At 46.4% G+C, this 26,084-nt stretch overlaps 1 long non-coding RNA gene and 5 other non-coding genes across 8 annotated transcripts in view; all 6 read left to right on the top strand.

Annotated features, from left to right (window-relative positions):
- Window positions 1-4,139: 4,139 nt before the first annotated feature.
- On the top strand, window positions 4,140-4,231 carry TRNAY-GUA (transfer RNA tyrosine (anticodon GUA)). The gene is given in 2 exon segments: window positions 4,140-4,176; window positions 4,196-4,231. It is a non-coding gene; the product is annotated as a tRNA-Tyr (tRNA).
- Window positions 4,232-4,811: 580 nt separating this feature from the next.
- On the top strand, window positions 4,812-4,904 carry TRNAY-GUA (transfer RNA tyrosine (anticodon GUA)). The gene is made up of 2 exons: window positions 4,812-4,848; window positions 4,869-4,904. It is a non-coding gene; the product is annotated as a tRNA-Tyr (tRNA).
- Window positions 4,905-7,552: 2,648 nt separating this feature from the next.
- On the top strand, window positions 7,553-7,625 carry TRNAA-AGC (transfer RNA alanine (anticodon AGC)). Its single transcript has one exon. It is a non-coding gene; the product is annotated as a tRNA-Ala (tRNA).
- Window positions 7,626-11,250: 3,625 nt separating this feature from the next.
- TRNAY-GUA (transfer RNA tyrosine (anticodon GUA)) lies at window positions 11,251-11,342 on the top strand. The gene is given in 2 exon segments: window positions 11,251-11,287; window positions 11,307-11,342. It is a non-coding gene; the product is annotated as a tRNA-Tyr (tRNA).
- A 3,005-nt stretch (window positions 11,343-14,347) lies between these two features.
- Window positions 14,348-14,420, top strand: TRNAA-AGC (transfer RNA alanine (anticodon AGC)). The gene has a single exon. It is a non-coding gene; the product is annotated as a tRNA-Ala (tRNA).
- Window positions 14,421-21,063: 6,643 nt separating this feature from the next.
- The window catches only part of LOC129387940 (uncharacterized), a 42,639-nt gene continuing 37,618 nt past the window's right edge, over window positions 21,064-26,084 (top strand). The window contains exons 1-4 of one of the 3 annotated variants that reach the window (XR_011890627.1): window positions 21,064-21,130; window positions 23,394-23,460; window positions 24,296-24,371; window positions 24,684-24,727. This is a non-coding gene — a long non-coding RNA (uncharacterized lncRNA). Of the gene's footprint in view, window positions 21,131-21,688; window positions 21,950-23,393; window positions 23,461-24,295; window positions 24,372-24,683; window positions 24,728-26,084 lie in introns of those variants that run through there. The other 2 variants (XR_011890625.1, XR_011890626.1) reach the window with 2 other exon arrangements.

Genomic DNA, 26,084 nt, shown 5'->3' with positions numbered 1-26,084 from the left:
GTATGAAATCTATTTCATTTCTAGTCTCGCCGTTCGGGCTCCTCCATGTCCACTTTCGGTTATTCCGCTTGCGGAAGAAGGTATTCATTATCCTCATATTATTCTGTTCTGCAAACTCTACTAATGCCTCCCCCCTGCTATTCCTAGTGCCTATGCCATATTCCCCCACTGCCTTGTCTCCAGCATGCTTCTTGCCTACCTTGGCATTGAAATCGCCCATCAGTATAGTGTATTTTGTTTTCACTCTACCCATCGCCGATTCCACGTCTTCGTAGAAGCTTTCGACTTCCTGGTCATCATGACTGGATGTAGGGGCGTAGACCTGTACAACCTTCATTTTGTACCTCTTATTAAGTTTCACAACAAGACATGCCACCCTCTCGTTAATGCTATAGAATTCCTGTATGTTACCAGCTATATTCTTATTAATCAGGAATCCGACTCCTAGTTCTCGTCTCTCCGCTAAGCCCCGGTAGCACAGGACGTGCCCGCTCCTTAACACTGTATATGCTTCTTTTGGCCTCCTAACTTCACTGAGCCCTATTATATCCCATTTACTGCCCTCTAATTCTTCCAATAGCACTGCTAGACTCGCCTCACTAGATAATGTTCTTGCGTGCAAATAGAGCAAATAGAGCAAATAGCCTTCTGTAAATGTCCCTGGGACATCCACATATCCGGCTTTGACGTCCATGGGCCATTCACTGGATGGCCATCTTGGTTGCGCCTTAAGCTCCAACGGATGTCCATAGTACATCCGGAGGATATGTGCGGATATCCGCAAGACATCCAAATGTCCACTGATTATTGTCCGCTGGATATCCAGTGGACATTCATGGCCCATTGGGTACTTCGTGGTCATGGTTCTTAACTACCTTGTGGAGAGCATAAATAGACAGGTATGTTACGAACGTGAAAATCCAGTGTTTTTAAGTACCCCGGTTGGATGCTGAAGGCAGCATCCGCTTCTGTGCTGAGAAAATTTGGTCACCCGTTGATACTTGTCGCAAAAACCGTTCTTTTTTACTTGCCTAAACACTGTGGCGACGATGTAACCTCACGTTGTAGGTTGACATGCTGAGCCCGGAGCCCGGATTTTTGTGTCAACTCGTTGTATTTGAAAGGCATTTCAAGGGTGGTTTTTGTCTTCTGTGTTAGGATGAGGAACCGTAAAAACGTGTGGCGGCACTGTAAAATAAATTACTCCCTTAGAAATGAATAAGGGTGTAAATTAGCCAGTAACTCAAACCCTTACACCCTTTTTGGTTGTACGGATGTAGGTTTTTTGGCGTAAGGACGCGAGTTATAAACAGATTTAAAGCCTTGTTCACAGTTAAGGGCGTAAATTATTTTACAGCATAGCCGCGCGTTTTCAAGGTTTTTAATTCTGTTGAGCTGTACTTGCAACCGGAATGTCTGTGAAGAGTGTATAGTACTCAATATACGGACGGCTTAGGCGCAAAATCAGTACGAGCATTAAGCAAAGCACAGAGAAAGAAAGAGAGAAAACCCGTGAGACGACCTATCAAGTGACAACTTCATATGTGTGGCGGCGAACGGATCAAAACAGAGCACTGAATTAAGACCAGACTTTCAACTTGCCGCTAACCTTTGTCCAATTTATCAGCTCCAACGATGGAGAATAATATGGAAACTTGAGATATATATATGAAAGACGTTCTCTTTCGGATGTAACTATAGTCTGGGGCATCGCATTGCAGAGCAAAGTCGCACAGCAAGGTTAGAGACTTGATAAACATTGAGAGCGAACGGGCAATTTCTTCAGGCGTTTGAGCTAGGGTTCGAAGCTCACGCCGCAGCGGAAAACGAACAAGGTCCACGTTTTCATTTCAAAGGAGCGCGTTTTTTGTGAATGCCGTCCGGAAGGATATCGACGGATGCTAAATCCCGCTGGCGTGGCTTCGTTAATTCGCGGCAGCACTATGCACCGGGATGTTAATTTATCTCTGCTCTATGAGCGTACTTCTTGCAGCTTAGAGTCCTAAATAGATGCACGGTGACGATGGTCCAACCCCGAAACATACAGGCGACCTCGCAGAACTACGCTGCCAAAAGACGGTGGACGCCGCCAGTGTTGCCGGATGACTACGGATTTGGATATACCATCGTAGTCCGATATTGGAGAGGGAACGTACAGCGGAGAAATAGAAATCCACTGCCTACACGCCACCCACGTCGCATGAGCGGAAGGGGAAATTGCCGCGTCTCCTCGAGCAGCCACGTGAAGGGATATCAGATAGTTTTAGCTTGTCCGCAAACCGTTTGCGGATTGATGGGTTACGCAAAGTTAGTTTGCTGCAGGTACCTGTGTAAATGCACCAAGGTATTTATATTGCTTGACCATAGGTATCACGAGCAGTCGAATTGCTGTCCATAGATTTACGAATAGGCTGTTTGCAAGGAGTCTGTTGCAAAGGGGCACGTACTAGTCGACAAAAAGGTGCAGAGCCATAATTGCAAAGGCTCTCTATAGACTACCTATAGAAGTTGCAGGGACGCTTTGTTAACTTTATTATAGACTGACTGATTGTTTTGAGTGAGGGTTACATGTGCGGCGCGGCTGTTGCAAGAAAAGAAGAAAATGGAGAGAGAGAGAGAAAGACGCATTATGCCGGAGTCTAATATTTCAATATGGCGCCTGTGAGGTCAAGCGGCAGTGGTAGACGAAAAAAGGATACTACGCAAACTACCAATTCAACAAAACAAAAATAAACCGTTGGTATAATGTGAACAGTGGCGTAAGCCACTGATTGCGGCCTCGGACGAAAGCTGCCTTGGGACATTGAGCATGTGCAGCGGTTAATTTTCTGCACTGTACGTGGATATGCGTGGATAGCACTAAAGGCGTAACTTATGGGGAAGAATACAAACTAGTCATTTCCTAGGGCCATGGGGCTACAATATCACCATACACGATTATGCACAAAAGTTGAAAAAGGTTATTTCAATAAGGCTATAATTTGTTAATTAAAGAGAACGTTCTCGTTCGTCGTGGTGCATTACTTAGGGCTAGATTGTATTTGGAGCGCAGCTTTTAGGCGTCCGTTCCTTCGGCGACCGTCGGCTTAGTACCTCGTAATCGATGGAACGAACAAAGCGAAAGATCAAAGCGAACGCGGAGCGTAGCGGTCGATGAAAGACGGCGAGAGCAAAGATAACGCGAGGAGGAAAGCGGAGGAGGAAGGTATGGCGAAAGCGTGAGAAGGAAAGCGACGTGCCGGGCAAGACGGACTATGGCCGACGATGGCTACGAGATGGCACCATAGTAGTGCGCGTCGTCAGGGTGTCTCGATTCGCTCGCTCACCTCCGCTCCGTTCGCAGGGGCGCGTGCCCAAAAGCTGCGTCTGTTCACGAAAGCGCTGCATGAGTGGCGGTCCGTCTGCGGCGCCAGCTGTGAATCACGGCCACGTGTCAGCCACGCCCGGCCTCCCGCGATCTCCCGATTAGCGAGGCAGTCGCGCCACGCTTCGCTTCGTTTGGAAGTGCCGCATGAAACAGATGTTCTGTGGCTGGTTTACGTACCTAAACCACGATCTGGTTATGAGGCACGCCTTAGTGGGAGACTGCGGAAATTTGGATCAGCTGGGGTTCCTTAACGTGCACCTAAATCTAAATACACGAGTGCTCCAGCATTCCGTCGCCATCGAAATGCGGCCGCCGTGGCCGGGATCCGATCCCGGGACATTGTGTTTAGCAGCCCAAAACCATAGCAACTAAGCAAGCACGGCGGCTGACAGGAAACGGTTGGTACGCGCCAGCCAGTATATCGCGAAATAAAAACACCTAAACAGCTGCGCTCAAAATTCGCATTAAGGAGTGTCGTAATCATCGGTGAATTGTTTTCCCCACAATCTTCTTTTGTTTCCACGTGAGGTAAGAACGCGCCTCACGGGAAGTGGGTTGCGTATGCGTAGTGTTAATGACACCACAACAGCAGCGAAAAGAAAGGCACAGCGACGCGGACAAAGCGCAATCAGTCATTCTGGCCCGAAAAAAGGTGCGAAGCAGAAACGGCTCCTCCGTGTAAGGTGTGCGAGACGGGCCTGGGCTATCTTAACTGGGTCACACCGTGCGGGGCCGCTTTCAAGACAAACCAATAGGCGCGGCGTCTCCCGTTCCGTCGATAGCTCAGTTGGTAGAGCGGTGGACTGTAGAGGTTTCATCAAAGCGGACATCCATAGGTCGCTGGTTCGAATCCGGCTCGACGGAGTGTACTTTTTTTTCTGCTAATAAAAAAAAGGCAGTTGGGAGGTAATATATGTATATTTTTCATGTTTCTGTTGCTTTAATATGAGGCTATGTTCTCTTAACTCTTTAGTTCGCGTTGCCATATTGCGCCTAAAATAAACGTAACATATAGCAGCGGTTTAGATCCAAAGGGTTACTAAAGAAACTATTTGTGGGAGATCGAAGTTCCTAAGCTAAAAAATGAATCCGGTAGTATTTTGATCACACCCGGGTGGTCAAAATAATACTGGATCCGCTGGACTTTAACATGGAACTAAATGATTTTTTTTCTATAATCCCCTCCCATACCTTCGCGAGCGCCGTCACCGGGTATCCAACCCGCAACCTGAGGGGGAGCAGCGCAATGCGATAGCCGACATGTGAAGTTCCTTTTCCAGAGGCGTTTGTTTTCTGTAGTCACCACATGCCGTAGGTGCTAAAGCGTGTCTTGTAAGGTCGTATTCAATCTGAGCGGCTAAAAACCTGTTGTTAGAACACGACTGTTGGAAGGCACGCTTCTGTCTTCGCACCTGAGGTGACACATTACGGGGCTGTCCTTGTTCCGTCGATAGCTCAGTTGGTAGAGCGGTGGACTGTAGAGGTTGCGCCCAATGCGGACATCCATAGGTCGCTGGTTCGAATCCGGCTCGACGGACGGTATTCTTTTCTTCCCCGTCAGGGCAATGTTTTTTATTGTCAAGTTGGTGTTGGCTACGTGTATCGTATGCACATTCAAAATCAGTGGCTATGTGTCGGGGTTCAAATTACGCGCGTAGTTTTCACCTCGCTTTTGTGTTTCTACAGCCACGCGAAGAGTAAAAACAAAAGAGCGGAAAACAACAACAAAACGACACGTAGCGATCTCACATTGACGGGCGGGTGACGTACCCAACAATAACAATTTTCTCATGCCACCATGACGTGTATCATGGGAGGTGGCTAAACGAATCGCATTTTAGACTTCACTAAAATGCAAGGCGGTTGAAACACAATTAAATTTTGGGGTGTTACGTGCCAAAACCGTGATATGATGATTAGGCACGCCGAAGTGGTGGACTCAGGGTTAATTTTGACCAGCTGGGGCTTCTTAAACGTGCGCTTTACTCGCGGTACGCGGGCGCCTTTTTGCATTTCGTGGTCATATAAATGTCGAGGCGAACTTGGTCAAGACGCCTCCAAGAGGTGGACTGACTCATTCAACCAGCTTGGGGACACTGCCTGGGGACACTGTCGGATCGGGTTCGGTGAAGCCGAATTCTGAAACTCAACCCACTCGAGTCGAATTCCTGTAAGCGAAGGTAATAGAACAACTCAAGCTGATTGATAAAGTTACTAAAGCTAGAACACGCTTTGCTCTGTTTTTTTCTTGTTACCGCCAGCGGAGAACGTTGTTGCAAGGATTGCGGAAACACAATAGAAAACTGAGAGTTAGGAGCATCTCTAGTCTCATTCGACAGACGAAACCTCTTTTATCCTCGCGACAACCAGATCGCACCCCTTCGAGTGTGAAATGAGAACAAACAAAGGAAAAGAGAAACAGCAGCGACAACCGGTTTCTGTTGCTGTTAGCCTCTCCTGTCGTCGTCCGGGTTTCAGACTAAGCGTGGTGTGCAGTTTGAGGAAACGTGTAACATGTCGCCCTCGGCGGGCATGTAACTCATATGGAATCCCTCGGAATGCGAGAGGAATACTGCGATTGATATGCAGCACGTCTACAATTTATTTTTCTATAGAATTTTGCTTTGCATCTCGCAAGCCTCTTCTCTAATGTTCAGAACAAAGAGTGGACAAGCGACGTATGTCATAAAGGAAACGCTGTCTGGTTTTCTGCGTCGCTGACTCTTGGCGCAGGTCAGTGTCTGATTTTCCTCCAGTATGAGACACGAATATTTTGCTTGCGTATGGCACCCGCATGCTTGCCCAGACAGCGTGTGATTGGTGGGCAATGGAATCAATAGACTTCGTGCTCATGGTTTTTTAACTACCTTGCGGACAGCATATACCGACTGGTACGTGACAAACCTGAAAATACATTTGCTTCAAGTACCCCGGTTAGGTGCTCAAGGCAGCATCTGCGCCTATGTGCAGAAAACTATCATCGCTATATAAAACCCGTCGCTGCTATTCATCGTCTGTGATGACACAATGGTGACGGCAAATCAGCGCGGAATTTGAGCAAACATTTGTGGAAATAATGCACCCAATCCACTTCCATACAGTTTCCAATGTATTTGGCTTTATATACGAGATGAATACGTTAGGTAATAACTCGTGAGTTAATACTGAAACTACTATTGAAACTAACGTTGAAACTATTGAAGGTAGCCGAGTGGCTACTTAGAACAGATGAAGATATGGTTTCCTTGTGGAATTATTTGGAAATATGTGAGTCGTGGGTAAGACGGGTAGGCCACGTGGTGTGAATAGCACCTCACTGTCAAGGGGCGATGGCCAGAGCCTATCGATATTGTTCTATAAGCAGCGCCAACTCAGAATGCAAAATATATCTGTTTGTCCGCTTCTGTAAACGAATTGTCTTTGAGTTGGACAGCGGTGTATTTGCGACTGCATTCTGTAGGTAGCCACCGTCAATGTCCTAGTGTGAAATAACGTGACCCACACGGTCCAGCGTCAATGTCGACTCAATTAACAGACGAATACCGCAGTTGGAAGCACGAACAGGCAACAACACCAATTTATTCGAAACGAGAACGCCACTATTGAGCCTCTGCGCTGTGCACTGATTTACGCTGGCTCGTTAGAATGCGAGGTGAGGTTGTCGGAGCAGCCGGTTGCTGCCGGAACGTTCGGTCCCGTCGCACGGCCTAGTTTCGCGTCGAATGCCTAGGGATGAAGTGGCGCTCTACTGCGTTGACTGCCCGTCGGGGGTGTAGCTCAGATATTCTTATGGAACATCTTGCAAAGAACCCTGAAAAAGGAACTGCCGCTTACACCCTACGGCATTCGATTTCTTCCCATCGAAAGCGAAGGTGTGCCGTACGATATGCTAATGATTCTAGTAATGCACAGTGTTTGGAAAACCAGAATGTCAGTGCGTAATGCGGACGTCAACGCGAGGTCAGCCCGGGACAACTTCAACGAAAGCATTGCATATTTACGAGATGTGTACAAACAGAAGGAAGAAAAGCCAGATTGGTGTGTTTATCTGGACGAACTCCTGACCGTGAAGCGTTTTTTTACCCACTTATGCTAGCCAGACACAAGCTAGCATTTTTAATGTGATGTTGTGATGCTGTTTTTCACTGTATTGTGCCAAGTTGGCAATAAAAAAAAAAAAAAAAAAGGGGTGTAGCTCAGATGGTAGAGCGCTCGCTTAGCATGCGAGAGGTACTGGGATCGATACCCAGCACCTCCACTGGCAATTTTTTTTTTTCGGGTCTTCTTTCTTTTTCACTTGACACGGCTGTTCAGGAACGATAATTTATAGGAAGACTGGCAATAACGCGACACCGAAGACGCAGTGAAACGATTACAACGATGCAAGCGAATTAGCCATGCTCGACTGAATTTTATGTATCTTCTTTTAGCGATTGAAAAACACTCGTGCACAAGAAATAAAGAAGAGCAGCAACTAAATAAAATGTCTAACAGCAGTGTTTCATGCATACCGGACTCTGCATGGTAGACGTACATAGGCCATGATAGACGGACTATAGATGATAGATGGACATGAGGCCTATGTGCATAGTGTTACGTTTCGCCTACGACGCGCGGTATAGCCGGCGCGGATGCAACGCACGCCGGGGCTTCGTTCAAAGCGGCGGACATTTTGGCCCGTTCGGAGCTGCCGCAAAGCCTCCCCGCCAAGCGCGTCCAGGCGTGTTTCAGTGCCACGTGTCTTCGTGTGTGCGTGTGTGTGTGTGTGCCCACGCTTGTCAAAGCGCGGCAGCCGGGGAGAGGAGCTCCCCAAGTGTGAAGCGAGGAGGTCTGATCGGCGTCTGCTCGGCGGTTGAGTCACTACACTCGTCTCAACATGTCTCTCAGCTCGTCCGTGCTCCGCCGTCACGTGGTCTCAACCCGTGACCTTCCTTCTTGCCCGCGACGCCGAGAGTATAAGAGCAGCTGCCCCCGGACGCCAAGAGAGAGGCTCCGATTTCTTCTGTTGAGTAACGTGCACTCCCGTCTCTCCACTTCGGTCGACCTGACCGGCCGCTCTTTTGCGATGTTAGAATAAACAAGTTGTTCTGTTACCAGTCGACTCATGCTTTGCCGGGACCTTCGGATGCTTCCAGTGCCCCAGGCCGCCAGGCCAACGCTACCCTTGGGGCTTGCGACCCATTTGCAATAACGGGCGTCAGCACTGAGGTTCCAACAATAGGTACATAGGCTTCATCGAGTTTGAACAACTGTTCTCTTGTGTTTATAAAAAGTTCATTTCATCAAGAGTCGATACGAACAGTGACTCACAATCACGGCACTATTCCACAAAGACGATAACATATGCAACAAGCGAAGCAATGTATACTTGGCACGTTCTCAAAGTGGTGTCACTAACATATAACATAGACCCACGGAGTAGCAGTTCTCTGTTTAGAAAAAGTTTATTTCGACAAGAGACGATACGAACACCGAGTCATAATCACGGCACAATTCCACCGGGACGATAACTTCGAACGCACAGCAGTGACCGGTTCCAATGTAGCCAAATGTATGCATGCGCAGTTACCATACGCTATATATAAGAGCCTTCGTACTTGTCCTAGGTAGAGTGCAAATTTTGTTGTGATATCTAATTAGCATTTTGCTCAACTTTAGCATAACCAATATTTGTTAATCCTTTTTAAGACTGCTTCATTTTCTTTAATAAAATACGTTTAAAAGCGCGGCAAACATGCCCGAAGTTTATATGCTGTTCAGGTGAATTTTTTTTCGTGTTATATACGAAAAAGATTTGGCGTGAATGAAAGATGAGAGTAGTTAAAAAATGTAAAAGAACAAAACACAACAAGCGCTACAAAATCAAAGAGCGTTTTCGTTATTCGCTTTTTATTAAGCTAAACTTTCAAAAAACGATCAAATGTTCGGGGTAGAATTTCTTGTCACTCACGTAAATGTTTCGTTTCGCTTTCTATTCGTGATATTGTGCCGAGCTCGAAACACCGCCGAGGGATTCCAGTGTCCACTTTCACGTAGAATGCTGTGCTTTTCTTGCAGTTTCAATCTCTCTGAAATTATTTACTGAGAAAATAGCTGAACAAAGCGTGACCGTAGCCTGATTATCTAAAACTCTGGCTGTGGTCCGTCCAAGGTCGCACGTATGAAAACAGTTAACCTGCGCGTCGCGCCAGTGAGTGAGTAAGTAAAAAATTTATTCAATACATATAAACTAAGGCACGATGATTGGGGCCCCTATTGCAGGGCCCCACTGACACGAGCGGCTCGATGGGCTTGGTCCAGAAGGGCCAATTGGCTCTCCCCACCCTCATCCGAAAGCCATGCCTTCCACTGTCTATTCCTCATTAGTGGATGTTGGTGTAATATGGGGCTGTCTATGGGCGGAAGCCTCCCGGGGAACTCCCATGTGATGTGTTTTAGTGTGGGTGTGTCTGTGCACCACGGGCACTCGTCAGTGAACCTCGTGGGGTGTATTCTGTGTAGGGTATGTATTCGTCTGAATACGACGCCAGTCCCTCCCTGCTGGCAGTTCGAATCGTAGTTAGGATGTCCAAAACGTCTCCGCTCCTGCCTTTGATGTAGGAGGCTGTCAGGAGAATTCGGTGGAAGGTCGCCGCTAGGCCATGCCGTTGCTCGGACGCTTATTCCTCGAGCAATACGGTCTGCCCTCGGGTTTCCTGCCAGTCCTTCGTGTGCCGGACACCATATGATAGTGTGGTGCCCTTATAGTTGATTGCCTAAAATTTTGAGCATTGACTGGGGTGCCATTTCACGTAGAAACAGGCGGCAAACCGCTCGTGAGTCGGATAATATGACAGCCGAATTGGTTTGGCGCTCGGCGTCCTGAATGGCCAAGGCGATGGCTGCAGCCTCTGCCACGCATGCTGAGGTGGTTTTGAAGGATGCCGTTGTTATGTTGTTCTTACATGCAGAGACTATGGTGAAGCTGTCTGAGCTGGTTCGACTGGCATCCGTATAGTACACTCCCGGTCCCATGCCAAAACGTTCGCGAAGAGTCTGTGCCCTCGCTCTGCGTCGTCCGGTATGGTACTTGGGGTGCATGTTTTTGGGAATTGGGGCCACCGCGATGTGCGATCAAACGTTGCGGTCTACGTGTGTCTTTTCCTCTCCGCCACTTTCTGGCAAAAAGCCAAAAGCGATCTGCAAGAACTAAAGTGCGTTGCACAGCTTCGTCAATGCCACACGACTTATCGGCGGACTCATCAAGTAAGGGTTAAAGCACCGGCTTCTCAGTTGGAGCATCTGAGCAAAAGAAGGGGCGAATTAGTGGTAAATGCGAAAGAAATGGGTTAATACGTCACATTTATTTTAGCTCCCGGATCTATGGTTTAAACGGCTTTCCTCGAATAGCAATTCAGGAGCTCATTGGATGCACGTGCTACCTCTTTGAGGAGCGAAGTGCAACTTGCGGCATACTCTCTATCCCCCTCAATCTCTGCCACGTGACTGGCTTCGCACACTTCACACACGTACACTTTTTCCAATTTTGACACTACTAATGATAACCCATTAAAAGTCCTTAAATATAGTTTCATAAGGTGTGAGCTTGGGAAAGTTGGTGATTCAATATCAGCATGTGTGCACAGCGCAAAATACGTCGTAAGAACGCGGCTCATGTGGGGCGGGTTGCGCAGGCGTTCTGTTATTGACGCCACAATAGTAGCAAAAAGAAAGGCACAGCGACGTGGACAAAGCGCGATCAGTCATGCTGGTCAACGAAAAAAGGTGCGAAGCAGAAACGGCTCCTCCGTGTAAGGTGTGCGAGACGGGCGTCGGCTATCTTAACTGGGTCACACTGTGCGGGTCCGTTGTCAAGACAAACCGATAGGCGTGCGTTTCCCGTTCCGTCGATAGCTCAGTTGGTAGAGCGGTGGACTGTAGAGGTTTCACCTAAGCTGACATCCATAGGTCGCTGGTTCGAATCCGGCTCGACGGACTGTTATTTTTTTTCTGCAAAATCAAAACAAGCAATTAGGAGGTAATATATGTACATTTTTCGTCTTTGCGTTGCTTCAGTATGAGGATATGTTCTGTAACTTTTTCTTTATTTCGCATTGGCATAGTGCAGCTAAAAGAAACGTAACATATAGCAGCAGTTTTGCGCCAAAGGGTTTCTAAAGAAACTATCTGTGGGGAATTGAATTGCCTAAGTTGAAAAACGAATCCAGTATTATTTTGATCCCACCCGGGTGGTCAAAATAACACTGGATTCACTCTACCTTAACATGCAACTCAGTCTTCGCAAGCGCCGTTGATAGGTATCCAACCCACAACCTGAGGCCGAGCAGCCTCATGCGATAGCCGACGTGTGACATTTCCGTTACCGAAGTGGTTGTTTTCTGTAGTCACCGCATGAAGTAAGGTTGTCTTATAAGGTTGCATTCAACCTCAGCGTCTTACAACTTATGGGAATTCACGACTGTTGGAAAACACGCTTTGCCTTCGCGCCTGAAGTGACATATTACGGGAGTGTACCGCCAGGACAATTCTGCATTGACGGCCTCCTTGTTCCGTCGATAGCTCATTTGGTAGAGCGGTGGACTGTAGACGTTGCACCTGTAGTAGAGGTTGCACCCAGTTCGGCTGGACGGAGGGTGCCCCTTTATCGCATCAGGGCTAGGATTTCTTTTAAAGGTTGTGTTGGCTACGTGTATCGTATGCACGTTCAGCATCAGTGGTCATGTGCAAGGTTTCAGAGCGCGCGCGTAATTTTCACCTTGCTCTGGCCGAAACGTTAGCGTTTCTTTCTTTGCGTTTTGTATTTCTACACTCATGCGAAGAAAAAAAATACGAGCCGAAAACAACAACAAAGCAACACCTAGAAATCTCACGTTGACGGGTGGCATGCCCAGCAAAACAATTTTCTCATGTCACCATGACGTGTATTATCATGGGAGGCGGCTCAACGAATCGTATTTTAGAACTGAGGTTAAACAGCGCGAATAAAACGCGCTGTTCGAATTCGGGCTGTTTATTCTCAGTTCAAAATATGAACCAACTAGCCCTCATCAAGATCCTACTAACGCATTTTAGACTTCAATAAACTGCACGGTGGTTAACACAAAATTGAATTTTGGGGTGTTACGTGCCAAAACGGTGATGATTATAAGACACGCCGTAGTGGTGGACTCAGGATTCAATTTTGACCACGTGGGGCTTCTTAAACGCGCACGTTATTTACGGTACGCGGGCGTCTTTTTGCATTTCGCCGCCCTCCAAATGTCGAGGCGAGCTTGGTCAAGCCGCTTCCAAGTGGTGGACTGACTCATTCAACCAGCTTGGCATGCAGCCTGAGGACACTGTCGGATCGGCTCCGGTGTAGTCGAATTCCGAAACGCGACCAGCTCGCGTCGAGTTCATGTAAGCGAAGGTAATAGTATAACTGAAGCTGTTTGCCAAAGTTACTAAAGCTAGAATACGTTTTGCTCTGTTTATTCTTGTTAGCGCCAGCGGAGAACGTTGTGTCGTGGATTGCGGAAACGCAATGTAAAACGGAGAGTTAAGAGTTTCGCTTGTTTAATTCAATTGACGAAACTTCATTGATCCTCGCGACAGCCAGATTGCATCCCTTTTAGCGTGAAATGAGAAGAAACAAAGGAAAAGAGAAACAGCAGCGACAACCGGTTTTTGCTGCTGTTTCCCTCTCCTTTCTTCGTCCGGGTTTCACATTAAACGTGGTGCACTATTTGAGGAATCCTGTAACAAGTCGCCCTCGGCGGGGAGGTAACTCAGATGGAATCCCTTTGTACGCGAGAGGTATACTGCGATTGATATGCTGCACCTCTATAAGTTGTTTTTCTATAGTTTTGCTTTGAATCTCGCAAACCTCCTCTGTAATGTTTAGAACAAAGAGACAACAAACGACGGGTGTCGTAAAGCAAACGCTGTCTGATTTTCAGCGTTACTGACTATTGGCGCTGGTCAGTGTTTCATACTGGAGGAAAATCAGACACGAATATTGTGCTTGCGTATGGCACACACATGCTTTGCCAGACAGCGTGTGGGTGGAGGAATAAATCGAGTCAGTAGACTTCATGTTCGTGGTTTTTAACTACCTTGCCGACAGCATACAGCGACTGGTACGTGACGAACCTGAAAATACATGTTCTTCAAGTACCTCGGTTAGATGATGAAGGCAGCCTCTGCGCCTATGCGCAGGAAACTATCATCGCTATATGAAACCCGTCGCTGCTATTCATCGTCTGTGATGGCACTATGGTCGACGCTAAATCAGCGGAAATTTTCACGAAAGATTTACGGCAATAATGCACCTAAACCGCTTCTATAGAGTTTCCAATGTATTTGACTTTATATACGAGATGAATACGTTAGGTAATAACTTTTGAGTTAATACTGAAACTGACTAGAGGCAAGGTACCCGAGTGGCTACTTAGGGACAGAGGAGGAATGGTATCCTTGTGGAACCTTTTGGAAATACCCGATTAGTGTGTAAGCCGGGTAGGCTACGCGGTGCGAATGGCTCATCAGTGTGCGAGCCTAGCGTTATTGTATTAAGCAGCGCGAACTGACAGTAGTTTGGCTCGCAAGACCCAAAATGCAAAATGTATCTTTTTGTCCATTTCTGTATACAAATAGTCATTGAGTTGGACAACGGTGTACTTGGGACTACATTCTATAGGTTGCCACCGCCAATATTGTAGTGCGAAATAATGTGACCCTGAAGGTCCAGTCATGTCGACTTAATTAACAGACGAATACCCAGATGGAAGCGCGAAGAGGCAACAGCGCTGATTTAATCGAAACGAAAACCTTACTCTCCAGCCTAGGCATTGTACACTGGCTGACGCTGGCTCGTTAGAATGCGAGGGAAGGTTGCCAGAGCAACCGGTTACCGCCGGAATCTTCGGTCCCGTCGTACGGCCTAGTTTCACGTCGAATGCCTACGGATGAAATGGAGTTCTGATGCGCTGGTTCTCCGTCGGGGGTGTAGCTCAGATGGTAGAGCGCTCGCTTAGCATGCGAGAGGTACTGGGATCGATACCCAGCACCTCCACTAAACAAATTTTTTCAGGCCTTTTTTTCTTTTTTAATAGGCTCGACTGTTCAGGAACGATATTTCATAGCAAGACTGGGAGTAGCGCGATACAGAAGACGCAGTGAAACGAAGCAAGCTGAGTAGCCGTGCTCCGCTGAAATTTCTCTCTTTTTTTTTCTTTTAGCGAATATAAAAACACTAGTACACAAGGAACAAGAAGAAGCAGCAAACTAATAAAATATGTAACGGTACTTTTTCATGTAGACTGGGCTATATATGATACGTGGATATAAGCCAAGAACAGCAAGTGTGTTGGACTGCCCGAACAGTTCGCGTGAGCTGTGTGAGCTGGCTGTGAAGCGAGGTACTCCTTCTCCGTGCTTTGGTGGATACCTATGCGTATTATTTTTATTGTTACACATTGAACTTGTTTTTTCTCGGGATTAGGGAAATTTTTCGCTTATCAGGAGCATCGGTGGTACACAGGCGCTCACTGAGAAAGTGATCCAAACAGGGATTAAGCATCTTTTAAGGTCCCACTGAGCAAAGAGGAGGCGTTAACCTAAATGGAAATAACCATCTTCACAACGAAAGTATCTGTTTATCTCTTTCCTGTCTTCATCGAGGAAAGTGTCTGGCCTAGTCCTGTGTCATGGGATATATCACATTGAACTTTCAAACATCAACTCATCTCTTACTTCCACGAGCTCGTATTGCGGCGTTAGCCTGTTTTCTCCTTCTTTTTCGAGAAAGAGGATGATAACCGAACTTTTCTTTTCGGTTGTGTTCGTTCTGTTCTCTACTAAGCACTCGCGCGTATTACGGAAATTGTGTCCTCAAAGATAGCCATCGCATCTTTTTCATGCGATCCCTCTCATATATTATGGCTCTAAAGGACGAAAAGGCAATGCCGAATCACATAGCTTATATATATATATATATATATATAAGCTATGTAAACATCGGAAATTGGGGCCAGCTGCGGTTCGTCAACGTGCACCGAAATCCAAGTACACGGGTGCTTTCGCATTTCGCCCTCATCGAAATGCAGCCGCCGAGATTCGATCCCGCAACCTCGTTCTTAGCAACCCAACACCATAGACATTGAGCTACCACGGCTGCTAATTTTAGAATAATGAAGAGTAATGAAGAGCCAGTTTTTGTCATTATATAGTACGTTATAAAGCGTTATTACAGCGAAGTTGTTTATGGCTGGGATCCCGGGATTCTTTCGCTTCTGTCGACAAAAAACTATCATCATCAATGGCTCATAACCCCGAAAGCACTCTTATTCTGGTAAGAAAGCAAAAAAATGCAACGGCTTATGCCTCCGCAAGGCAGAGGCTACAAGCACTGAGCCAAGTGAGGCGAACAGGGCATTTATTCTTTGGAATCACGCTCACAACATACAGAAAAGCATTCGTTTCAGTAAAGACCAGGCTCAAAACGAGTCTCCGAACCACACAATTGATGATAAGGCGCTCGTGATAGCAATGCGAAGTACGTATTGCCTGCGTGCATTTCCCGTTAAAGATTACTGTTGCGCAAACTGACGCGGCGACGTCAGCTTGCGACGTGGAGTGCGACGTCTCTGGGCTTTCGTGTACAAGATAACCAGCCTAGCAACTAATTCAGTGTTGTTGCTATCAAAATTACTGTCATCGCTACCATTACTCTAAAATAGCACTGCTACCACTACTCTATAGCTATAAAGCTTTGCATACCCCCACAGCCGTTGTAGTGGCAGTTTACAACCGCTTCGCTAGAAATTCACTTTCGCAAGGCCGAGATGGCGACTTTTTTATTAAAAGCACCAACGGAGCCTTAGGAGCAAACAAGTAGTTTCTTCACACACACAGTTAGGACTCATTAGGGTGTGCGAATGATCGCTGTATAGCATGTAAAGTACGGTTACCTAAGCGACACAGCCTGCTTCCATTACGCAGGTTCTCATGCTTTATGTCTATAGTGTGTCCACTGGGGTTAAAATTTACCGCACTTTTGGTCCAGTTTTACGTTTAATTGAATTTCTGAAATATGCAAAAGTATTCGGAAGATATTCGCCTTTACGAACAGGGACTATTCCATTCGGTATTCGAAAGTTTCATGTATGCGCACACTTCTACCTTGGTGACACACAGGAGACCTACGGCGCGTGCTAGCAATATGCTTAGATAGTCGAAGATGCAGACAGTGACCGGTGCTAATGTAGCCAAACGTATGCAGGCGCAGTTACCATACGCTATCTCTAACAGCCTTTGAGCTTTCTCTGGGTAGAGTGTAAATTTTCTTTTTATATCTAAACAGCATTAAGGGCCACTCTAACATAAACATTAAATGATAACGCTCCTGAACACTACCCCACTTCCTTTAATAGGACATCTTGAAAGCGAGGCAAAAATGCCTGAAATTTATATGCTGCTCAACTGTACTTTTTTAAATGGTACGAAAACGCGGTGGTGGGAATAAATGATGACAGTGGTCGAAAAAAAAGAACAAAAATGAAACAAAACAAGTATTGCAAAATCTAAGAACCATTTCTTTTATCGCTTTTTATTAGGGTTAAATTGCAAAATAAAATATCAAATGTTCCGGATAGAATTATACGCTATCCCGTCATTCGCGTAAACTTCTCGTTTCGATTTCTCGTCGTGATATTAAGCCTAGCTCAAAACTCCGCCGAGGGACTTCAGTTTTCACTTTCAAGTTGATCGTTGGGCTTCTCCCGTTTCAATGTCTCTCAAATTATTTACCCGGAAAGTAGGGGAACAATACGTCTCCGTAGTACGATCATCGAAACTCTCGCTATGGTTCGTCCAATGCCGCACGTAGGGAAACATTTAACCTGTGCGACGCGCCGACTGCGAGCAAGAAGCTGCAAGCGTTCTGCAAGAACTGAGGTGCGTTGCGCAGCTTCGTCGACGCCACATCCCTGACATGGCCTCTCTTGTCCTGCATAATGTGCCCCGAAAAATGTAATCGACAGATATGGCTATGCGCCTGAAGAACGAACGATGTGGGAGCTCATCGGCGGACTCATCAAGTAAGGGCTAAGGCACAACTAGGCAAGACTAGGTACTCAAAAACTCTCAGTGAGAGTATTTGAGCAAAAAAAAAAAAAATGCGGCGAGTTAGCGGTAAATGATAGACAAACGCGATAGCGCTACGTTGCATCTCATTGAGCTCCCAGATTCGCGAATGAAACCACGTTCACTTTTTTTGTTATTGCTATCATAAGGAACCAACAAACATTGACACCAAGAACAACATAGAGCATCACACGCGTAATGCTAAGACGTTGGGATCGTTCCCCACCTACGGCATGTTGTTTTTTCATCCACTTTGATTTCGATTAATTTATAATTTCTTTACTCCATTTAGTTAGTAGAAGCAATTTCCCCTATGTTGTGCAAGGTGCCAATGTTTGTTGGACTCTAGTGGTATGATTATATATATATATATATATATATATATATATATATATATATATATATATACTTACATATATATATATACCATGAGAAGCCAACAAACACTGGCACCAGAATTTCATTCTTTAGGCACAAGTAATTTCCCCTGTGTTGTCCTTGGTGTCAGTGTTTGTTGGCTTCTCATGTTATGACTAATAAAAATCGGGACCCTCCGTTAACCCCCTCTCTTCTCGTTTATATATATATGTATATATATATATATATATATATATACAGCGATCTTGTAAGCTCTCCCATCCCCTCTGTACATCTGCCACGTGGCATGCTACCCACACTTTACCCCCACAGGCACACACGCACGCGAGCGCGCACACACAAACACATACTTTCTTTTTCAATTTTGACAGTCACAATGCAAGCGCATTAAATGTCCTCAAAATGTCGCGGTTTTTGCCGACAGCATCACGCCTGAAGCACAACGGAACACTGATAAAGCCTTGGGCATGGCTCCGTATACATCAAAGTGCGACGACCTTGTTTATCGGAATATGAACACTGGCTTGATGCATTCAAGATACTTCGGCCTTCGCTCATAGCACCGAGCCGGTACGTTTTGAGTGTCCGGCTGCTTGACGCGTAATAGAAGCCAATAATATTTAACGTGGAGGAGACTCTGACAAACTAGACGCGCCTTGGAGTGTTTTCTGACTGGAGGAAAGCATTCCAACAGTGTTAATAGTGAACAAAGTGGTAGCTAAACGACAAACTGTTTTCTGGACGCCATTTGAAACAGGTATGCATCTGCACACTGCGACCTAAATCAACAGCGAGACCACGAATGTCATTGAATCCATGGAACCGCACAAAGTAGCTGCTTTATTAAGGGAAGATCGAGTAAAATACAAGCAGCATGCCAGATTGCTTGTGAAAATTTTGCGCACTTAGCAATTCCATGGAGTACGCAAGCGCATCGGCTCAAACTTCTGTTCTTTGACGCCATGCGACGAAAAATGGGGATATAGATTTAGGAGAGGTCAAAACAGTTGGTCAAGTACGTGAAGCACACTCCCATTTTTTCTTGCTGCATTGCATACGGCAAGGAAAATTTATCAACGCTGAGCTCGCCCAGCAAGACAAGATGCAACAAAGCCTCCTCAACAACCAGAAAATACTCCAAGAGGTACTATTGATGGGAGATCTTGGGGTCAACAAATATACACTACAAGCAGTCTCGGACAAAGTTTACCTTTAAAAAATGGCATGCGCAGTTGTTTGGACCTGCTGACACCAGTTTCTTCAGCAATCACTGCGCTTGAACCGGACAAGGCCTTGCTATCGCAAGTGTGGAAAGTCTTTCAGTCCAACAAAGTAAGAAATGACGGCAAGGCTATGGGACAACTTTGCGCAAAAGCAGGCTAAAAAAGATATATGCGATGAGCGGGTGCGAAGAGTACTTTCTGCGACTAATTCATCTCGCTGCTAATCTCGTAGAACAAAAGGAACCGCTGCAATAACGTCGGTGGCGAGCTGCTTGCGGTCGCGTTTGACTGCTCGCGTTAATCCAAACAAGCAGAACAGCTCTCGGTTGAAAATTGTTATGGTAAACATGTTTTAAAATATTAAGTTGATAGGTCAGCGGTATGTCGTGAGTCTTCCTCCCCCTGGTGTCTGCTTTCCTCGCTCCGACCTTTCCCGGGCGGAGGAAGATTGTCTTCGTAGTCTTCGGCACTGACACCAGTTGTAACCTACACCTGGGGATTTCGAAATGACTGCTCTGAAACATGTCGTAAGCGCCCGTTACCCGTGTCTACAGCGGGCAGTCACCTTGTGTTGTGGCTGTGTCCTGGTACTAAGGACATTACGCGCAAGATGTTTAGGTAAGTCAGACTAAATGAGAATGTCCCAGATGACTTTATAAGCTGAATAACCGCCCAAAAGTGCTGTAATCCATTGCTGTAGTACCTGCATCAAACAGGGAGGCATGCTTTTAAAGGACGCTTTTTGCTGTCTTTTTGTAGTACGCCTCGTGTAAAAATTTGGGGCGACGATGAAGAAGAAGATCAAGTGATGCTCCGGGCCTCCAGCCTCTTGCTTCTCCTGGTGTTATCCGCTTTTCGCTGCTGTAGAAGCACAAAACTGGTCGCCAAGAGACTTCAGGTGCACCGCGTCAGACTGCACGACTCTCTGGTGATGCCTTGCGCGGCCAAGGACGGCGTAATGGTTAGACGGGCTCGCTGGAGGGACCAGGCTGGCGGCACGGCATGGCTCAGCCAGGCGCTGCTGTCAGACAGGTGAGGCACGGGGTATGGGGTAGATTGGCTGATGAACGGACAGATGACAGATAAAACAGACGGAGGAATAAACTGGAGAGATGTATGTATACAGATATACATTTCGCTATTTTAATTTATTAAAGCGTCGAAGCAACTCAAAGTACAAACAAGAGTCGGTTGGCAGATACGAAGTGCAGAAAATGCTGAGTGCAGTCGCCGTAATCATGGCCACGTCTCGTCTCGTCAAGCAGCACGGGTCGCCTCCGGTTTCCCAAGGTCACGGCCGTGCTGAGCGGCCACTACGAGTGCTCGGGGTACGTCCGGCTGCCACGTCGCGAGGTGTTCATCATAGCTCGTCACGAGATCCAAGGTGGGGGTCGGTGATAACGCGCATTGCATTTCCGTAACAAATACCACCTTCATTTCTTTCTCGTGCGAGAGTGCATTCGAACGTCCCAAGCATGTGTGGTTCGCACACGCACGCAAACGCATGCATGTCCAAATTGCGCGCACACGCAAATAGACGACGGACGTGCACGCTTGCGCACAACTAATAACACACGCACATAAACGCACACGCATGCACGTGAACACAAACATACATGTGTAAACACCATGTGCGATCATAAACTTAATGACCGATGTTATCGTTGTCGAGAATTTTGAACAGTTGTCTTTAACAGTGCAGTTAGGAATGTACGGGAGAGTTTCGATCGGTATAGGATTGCGAGCATTCGCACTAGATGAATGAATGGTGATATCAGACTTAATGTCCTTTAATACCAACAACACGAATGAAAGTGCACTTAAGTGCATTGGCGAGACCACGCATAACACTGCCGAGGTTCAGTTTGAGACTTCTCGGTGCATTCACCTGTATCCCATACTTTGTACTTTACGTGTGCACAAATGCACTTAAAAATGAGTGGTCATAAAAAGTTTTCGTTCTGTCTTCCAGTGTTCGAGAGCGACAGGAACGGAACCGGATGTCGCGTGGGATATGTCATGAACGACCGGCGCTGCTGTGAGTAAACTCGCATGTCGTCACAGGCTCGGAGCGAAAGTCACAGAAACTGGCAAAGGAATCGGCAATGCTCCGGGAGGCAGGAACCGTTGACGAGCCGTCAACGTTTGTGTAACGTGTTTCATCGCACCTATCGTTGAGGCCCGTTTAGTGGAACACATACGCTCGTCCTTTGCTGATTGCGGGAAGACGATAGATTTGTGATTATGTCTCAGAGCGGTACTTGTACCTACGACGGGGCGGGTAGCGTATGCTACGGAAAAATTTCCCCCTACGAGGTTTTCCGAAAGGTACCAATAAAGTCCATCGTGCGGGCGTGTAAGCACCGTCCAAGCGTAAAGATAGGTGGAAAGTTTGATGGTCTGGGGCAGACGGTCGTGTACCTTTACTGGGGCATTGCGGAAACAGGGAGGAAGGAACAAAGCACAAGTAGCGGCTGTCTGTGTTCTCAGTTGCCCACTTGCGTCCCGCTTACGCAAAACTCCAGTCAATGTCTGTAGAAAGCGAGAACGTGCCCCAAATGGCCATTTTTCTTTCGTTTTTTTTTGGAAAGAAGCATCAAGGCCCGCAAGCTTTCAAAACAGACAACCGATTAGTCCGCGATGTGCTAACAGCAAGAGGAACCGATCATTCAAGCATTGCTACGTCTTGCAGACGTCTGCCGGCCCGGCTCCTTCAGCCCTGGCGGCGAGTTCCGCAGCTGCATCCCCTGCGACTTCGGCTCCTACACCGAGCAGCACGGCTCCCCCTTCTGCCTCTGGTGTCCACCGGGCAAGTCCACCTATCGGCAGGGAAGCACCTCGCCCAATGATTGCGAAGGTGCAGAAATCCGTTATGCGTCGTGGTTAGTCTGAGTTTAGAGCTGGGTATTGTTGCGGACTGAGCGCATACTAGTAGGGCGTCACATAGGGCCTCCTACGGGATTGAGCACCTAGCGAGGAAGGTGCATAACGTTCATAAGTTGCCTGCATGTGCAGGGTGTCATGCACCGAGATTTAAAGAAACGCAAAGCCACGTAGCTGAACAGAACTAAGGTAATGTTGTTTGCCGTCGCTTGAAGATAATCAGATTAGCTTTTGAATTCTCCCTTATCACATAATTAGTCTAAATAATGAACTTCTCAAATATCGTAGATTAAAAGTGTCAATGAGAAAATTGCAGAGCGTCATGAAAAATTCCCGCCCGACACAGGTTTCTGTAGCTCAATACGTGCTTAATAAAGCATTTTGCCGAGAGTGAAAAAAGCCCGCGAACACACGCAAAGTGTATCGAGCGGCTAGTCGTCCGGCAACGAGAACACCCGGGCAAGTTGCGAGAACAAAACGAGATCATCCGGGTAACAAGTCAAAACTTAAAAAAAAATGTGGTCTCTGGCCCCGAAACCTTTGTACAGGACCACATTACATACGCTAGTTACTGCCCAAGGAAGTTACAAAAAAAAATTGCTTCCGAGTTTTTCCTAACGTTTGTTCACAATATCACTCAAGCTGCAACTTCTAACACGCCGAAGGTTTATTTGTCATACCCAATAGCAACGTTCAAAACGCAGAGACAGGGCACCACACACTTCATTGTAATGTCTTGGCGCTGAGCGCTGAACGCCTGCGGTCCGTGAGTTCCACGGCACGGGTTTTGCGTCGTCTCGTGAGATGGCGCCACGCTGCGTGGTGTCTCCTTCAGGCGCTTTTACCCGCCACGGTGGCTTAGCGGTTGTGGTGTTGCGCTGCTAATAACGGGGTGGCGCGATCGAAATTTCGGTGGAGGCGAAATGAAAAAACGCCTGTACCCCGTGCACTGGAGGCACGTTGTAGACCCCCTGGTTGTCAAAATAATTCGGAGTTCCCCTCTACGGCGTGCCTCATAGTCACATTGTGGTTTCGGCACCTAAAACCCCAGATTCGATTCATTCCTCATCTAGCTAGGCAGTGCGCTCTGTCTTACTGGCGTCTTTCGCTACCTGTAGTGCGGCCTTCAGCCGGATTACTTCTTCTAGCTGGTCAGCTACATTATGGTCCTGTGCACAGTATGGCGTGGTGCGGTGTGGTGCGGTGCGGTGTTGTGAGGTGTGCTGTTGCGAACATGTACTACAGCCATTTTAAGATTGTTGCTAGTATGATCTCCACCCAATCTGCTTTGCCGGTTACCATTTCATGCTTACATCTACTCTCGATTACGGGAGAGGCAGCATTTTTGTTCATTGAAGCATTCGTTTTAGTACAAAAGATGTGGCGTTTTACTAGGACTGCTCTGAAATATTTTTCAGTTTCCTGGGTGATCTATGCTTTCCTGTTTGGAATAACGACCCTGACATCGCTGGTCCTATTTGTATGGTAAGTGCCACTTTACTGACTAGACATTGTGACACATAGTCTTCGAGGATTTTACCATAACAAATATGTGAAACGGTTTTTCCTAGTCCCATCAGAGAACAAGCCTTGAAGATAAGAAATAGCTTATAGTATTCCATTGAGTAGCATCCTAAAGCTTTTGAATTATCATGAACAAATAGCATACTCGGCCGCCTACGGATATACGCATCTAATTTACAAACTTTCGTTGTGCATTTTTTAAATTGGTCTCCTGGATATTGCAATTTGTTGTGGAAGTAATTTATGCGTTTTCAGGCGATCCACCGAAACAGTTTGAATAAGAAAGAAGTAACCCAGTTCATATTGTTTTGTATGTTATTCGAACCAATATGCAAGGCTTTTTGTCTGTATTCCTGATACCATTTGCAGTGTGTGCGTAAATTAGGAGTCAAGTAAGCTTAAACTATCACCTATCTTGCATTAAAGTTGATGTCCGTTAAGCACTGTTCACTGCCACGCGTGGCGTTCCTATGTCGTCTTGAACATTAACGCGGCGCGACACGACAGCGTATTACTGAAATCAAGATCATTTGAATTAGCTTATTTTTAAGCGGTCGCTACGGTTCGGCTACGAACTTACAGACTTCGCACAATAAAGGAAGCGCTGGCTGAACATGATTAAAATGAAAAGTCGAGAAACAAGGCAATATAAAAAAAGGAATAAGAAAGCTGCTTTCTTGAGAGACTTCCGAACTGTCGCAAAACGGTATCGCTCTAGCCGAAGGTTGGAGGTCTTACTCACACGCCAAAAAAATGTGACTTTTCTGGGTGAACACGTTGTCGCTCTTGAAACCAGGGTGTCACAAGCCTGGTCATCCGAACGGAGGGTTAGGACCATCATCATCGAGGACAAGCTCTCACGCTGCTTTCAGGTAAGCAGGGAGATACCGCATACCAGTAAGAAGTACTTGTTGTTCACCGAGTTGGCATTCTCTGAAATTCGAGTTCACTGATGAAAAGTAGACGAATATCCAGACGTGGCAACCATCTTCGATATTCATACTTATACGCTTTTAGTATTCGTTAATGTACATTACGTAGCGATATATATGTGGGCACATTTATCCTTCAGTATCGCAGTGAGCTTAGTTTCCTTGGAATGACGTTACTGCTTAGGCCATTTGATCGCAGTAAAGTTTGGAATATTATAGAAATACATAAACGCCGCTTTCTCCTTACTGCAGCCCAAGGTTCTCCCGCCATCTCGTAGCAGAGGTTCGGACCGACGTAAGCAGACGCAAAACCCAATGTTTGTGCAACTGGGTGTTGCTCAAATTCCAACTTCAAGTTTCACTTCGCTTCATTTTAGAAGCCTCGACGGCCTCATGGAGTGCACCGAATCAAACACAGAACCAAATTTAGAAAGTCCACTTTGTTTTCATAGGGTTCCTCAAAGCCGTCCTGCTTTCCTGATAGAATTGTGCTTTTGGCAATATGAAGTCTGTATAAGCTGACTACGTACAGCAACTGTTCACTAGTACATTTTTTATGGAGTGTAGCCTCCCTTAATTGTATACGGCGGTTTACGTGGGACGCCGTATGGGGCTGCTCTCGCATAACTTTGACAACTCGAGCTTCTGTAACGTGCACCTAAATGTATTTACGCAAACCTTTTAATTTCGCTTGCATAAGGATGTGGCTGCCGTGGCCGATTATCAAACTGCTTAAATACCTTTTGCTAGAAGTCCATTTTGTTTTGATCCGCAGACTTCCAAACAGCCTGTTATGGCTGCAGAAAGTTCATAAGCATGTACTAGTTGACAGAAATGTGTAGAACGACAATGCCAAGGGCTACACAGACAAGCTACATAGCTTGCATGGAGGCTTTATTAAGTTTTCTGTAAGCTGGCTGAATGCGTTTTATTGAGGGTTACATGAAATGTATGGCTGCAGCAAAAAAGAAAACAAAAACAAAAAAAAATGCAACAACAGATAAGCGTTATGTAGGAATCTGGAAGCTAAAAATGTAGACTGTGTGAGCAAATAGCCGTGACTACTGGGACACCTACAAATGCAGAAATGGAGAAAACACTGGTACAATGCGGACAGCCCGGAATGTAACTACCTGAGGGCATTGAACTCGTGCAGCGTGTCATTTCCAGCATTATAACACTGAGCGATTAGCTGTAGGGCGTACAAATTTATGTATAAATACAAACTTGTTAGTTAATAAAGCCTTGTAAAAGAAATTTGGGTGCCATTCAAGCTATAAGGCCCCTGCTGATCTACGTATAACCAGTCGCGGCCTTTGAACATTCTTGGACATTTGGATACCTAGGCTTAAACCGGTTGAAAAAGACCCATAGGCCTCACGCTATGATACTATATGGTCATAACTGATTTTTATGGAAGCATGCAGGTTTTCGTGCAGAATCTCGTATGACCATACGTGACGTATGGACACGGGGTACATGAGTCTCCCGGTTCTTGTTGCAATAGGAACTGATTTGTTTCATTAATTGCACTAAGCAGAAGACTGTCATCTACAGTGGTGCATTATCTAAGGCTGTATTCTGTTTCCCATATTTTCCATTTTTTTGCCTGCACACGAGGCAAGAACGCGCCTCACACATAAGGTAACTGTG

Source organism: Dermacentor andersoni, chromosome 10, assembly GCF_023375885.2.
Source record: "Dermacentor andersoni chromosome 10, qqDerAnde1_hic_scaffold, whole genome shotgun sequence".
Classification (NCBI taxonomy): Eukaryota; Metazoa; Arthropoda; class Arachnida; order Ixodida; family Ixodidae; genus Dermacentor; species Dermacentor andersoni.
Note: the sequence above shows the minus strand (reverse complement) of the source record. Positions and strands in the feature narration are given on the sequence as shown.